At 44.9% G+C, this 2,788-nt stretch overlaps 1 pseudogene; it reads right to left on the reverse strand.

Annotated features, from left to right (window-relative positions):
* Positions 1-1,860: 1,860 nt before the first annotated feature.
* Positions 1,861-2,548, reverse strand: LOC129498337 (glucose-induced degradation protein 8 homolog; annotated as a pseudogene).
* Between the last annotated feature and the right edge of the window lie 240 nt (positions 2,549-2,788).

Here is a 2,788-nt window from a genome sequence, read left to right on the forward strand (position 1 = left end):
ATTGCGAGTCTCTGTCGGGCGACAGTGCCCTGATGGAGGGAGGGCCCTCGGTCTAGAGGCAGTGGCTGCTGCTGCGTCTGCTGCTTCAGGAGCGCTTCCAAGGCCTCCTGTCCCTCTAGGTAGCTACTCCCCGCCCACTAGTTAGTGCTTCTTACCGTCGAGCTTCTCCGATCCAGGGGGCAAATGTGGGTCTTGTCTCCTGACCAGACTCTAACCCAGATTCCTATGTTTAGGCTAAGTTACATTACAGCCAGCCATTCACAAACACAAGTCAAATTTGTAACTAATCTTTGAAATGTGGCTATAAAATGGATGAGAATTTTCTTAAGATCACTTCCAAGAGACACTTTTGTGTTGAAGATTGAGTGAACCTTTGCCTCAGAATGTCCTAAAACAACACCTCCCCAGAAGGTTGCCCCGACTCACACTCTGACACAGGGCAGGAGCTCTGAGGGTCCGTTTCGGGAAATGTGTGGAAACATTGGGCATTATTTATCTTTGCCGCATTGATGGTGGAAATGTGGTCTCAGGATAGGATTAATTTTCGTTGGATTTCTAGAGCTATTTCAACTTTCATACATTGACTGGCCCTTTACATATCCGTTGTGGTTTCTCTGTCATATCTCCTTCCCATTTTAGCTCTTTTTCTTCTATTTCAAATGTTTCCTTTGAATTCTTTCATCATCATGTCGCTACTTTCCTTTTGTTGATATTTTTCCAGAAAATATTTAACATAAATCATTTAACTTTATATAAGTCTCTCACTAATAATATAAAGTTCTCTATTATCTTTTGTAAAACTATATCTTAATCTTTCTTAACATGGAGAGCTCATTAATTCACATTTACTGTTATAACCGATGGTCTTCTATTATCTTCTTGTATGCTTTCTGGGATTGTCTCTGTTTTTTTTTCCTTTGCTTTGTAGGTGTAGAGTAATATTTATCAGACTTTTTTTAATCACAAGCTATCTGAAAGTATATACATCTGACCCTTGTTCCAAAAATAATGATCTTCATATTTTATTTTATTTTATTTTATTTTATTTCATTCATTTATTTATTTGTCATTCTTGAGATCAAAGAGAAACCTTTATTTTCAAAAAAACTGCCTAGAAGAGAAGGTTCATTGATCCACTAGGAAAGTCGCTCACCACAACCAGCACCAAAATATATATTTAAAAAATTAAAAAACACACAGCCCCACCCCTCACACACACATCACCCCAAAAGCCACACAACCCAGACCAAAAGGGAAAACAAATCAAACTCAATGCCCTCACACAAAAGAAGTTTTTGAATTAGGATTTACAAATTTATATAGTCTTTCCTATGAAAGAACAAAAACAAAAAAACCAAGGGGTAAGAGAAAACTTCTCCACAAAGGCCTGACGAGTCTTGGGAGATCTGAGAAAACATATGTTCTGCCTACAAGCTAACAAAGCAAAATAATGACCAGTGCTTTTCGTAGGTTTGAGTGGGAGGCCTCAGTTCAACAATATCCCCTCCTAACTGAGCACTCCATGGGGGTGCGATCCTTCAGGAGCCAAACAACAGGAGTGCCCTGAGTCCTGTCCTCACCTTCGAAGCGTGCCCAGGGTGCAGAATCTGCACCACACTGCCTAAGAGACAGTGCCATTCACTGCATGTTTTCCAGCACTTAAAAGGGCCACATTTCCCTTTAAAAAAGATGCCGAGTCAAATAAATGAATAAATAAATAAATGAATGAATAAATAAATAAATAAATAAATAAATAAATAAAAAGGGGAAAAAAGAGTTCTCTACTGCAATAAAAATCTGAGTCACAGACGGCTGCTCTGAGGAGTCCCTGCCAGGGAACACAGGGTCGCCGGCACGGACTCTACTTGGGCTCCTCGATCACACCTTTGCTGAGGTCTGTCATTTTGGGATATTTTACTTTCTTCTGGTCCAGCTCATTCTGAGCCCAAAGGAGTAGTTTCAGTAATTTTGCCAGCTTGGGTATTGACTCATGATTTTCATAATCTAGGACAGCTTGGTTAACTTCACTCCACACCTTCTACACCTGCATCATGTGAAGCAGGTCCCCAAACGGCAAATCTTCTGGGTTGTCAAGGGCCAGCAGGGCCAGGGTGCGCTCCGTCTCTGTCAGGCATTTCCTGCTCTCCTCGCCTTGCTCGGCCAGCTGGGTCTGTGCGAACTCCAGGGCCACCTCTGTCTCACGCTGGCGGATCAGCTCTATGAGGTGCTGTTGTTGCAGGTGGAAGTAAAGGTACCGGTTTGTGTCCAGGAGCTCTGGATGGAGACTGTTGATCAACGCAATAACCTCCTGGATCTGGCCTTTCAGGATCATCTCATGGATTTTGATCTGCTCAGCAAGTGTTTCTAGGTCCACACTAGGTTCAATCCCAGATTCCATTCGAAATTTCTCTGCTGCTTCCTTAAAGCCCTCTGTGGCCAAGTAGTTCATCATGAGGCAGTTCATGTCTGCCCGCTGGACATGCAAGTTACTGAGTTTCTCCATCCACTCATCTTTTGTGATTTCATCGGGTCTTTCTGCATAACTCATTCTGATTTATTTTGGCTCCAGCTCCGCTGCGCTGGTGCCATAAACGCCGTCCTCCTCCCGGAGCACAAGCGCCTCGCCCTGGGGCTGGCCGCCGCCCTGCACGCCGGAGCCTTCGCGGGGAAACGCTGTCCCTTGGCAGCCCACCTCCCTCCTGCCTGTGCTGCGCGGTCTCCACGGCTGCCTGCCGGGGGGCCGGGCCGAGCAGGGAGGGCGGCGATGCATGGGGGCCGTTGCAGGCGG

This window comes from Nyctereutes procyonoides, unplaced genomic scaffold (assembly GCF_905146905.1).
Source record: "Nyctereutes procyonoides isolate TBG_1078 unplaced genomic scaffold, NYPRO_anot_genome, whole genome shotgun sequence".
Lineage (NCBI taxonomy): Eukaryota > Metazoa > Chordata > Mammalia > Carnivora > Canidae > Nyctereutes > Nyctereutes procyonoides.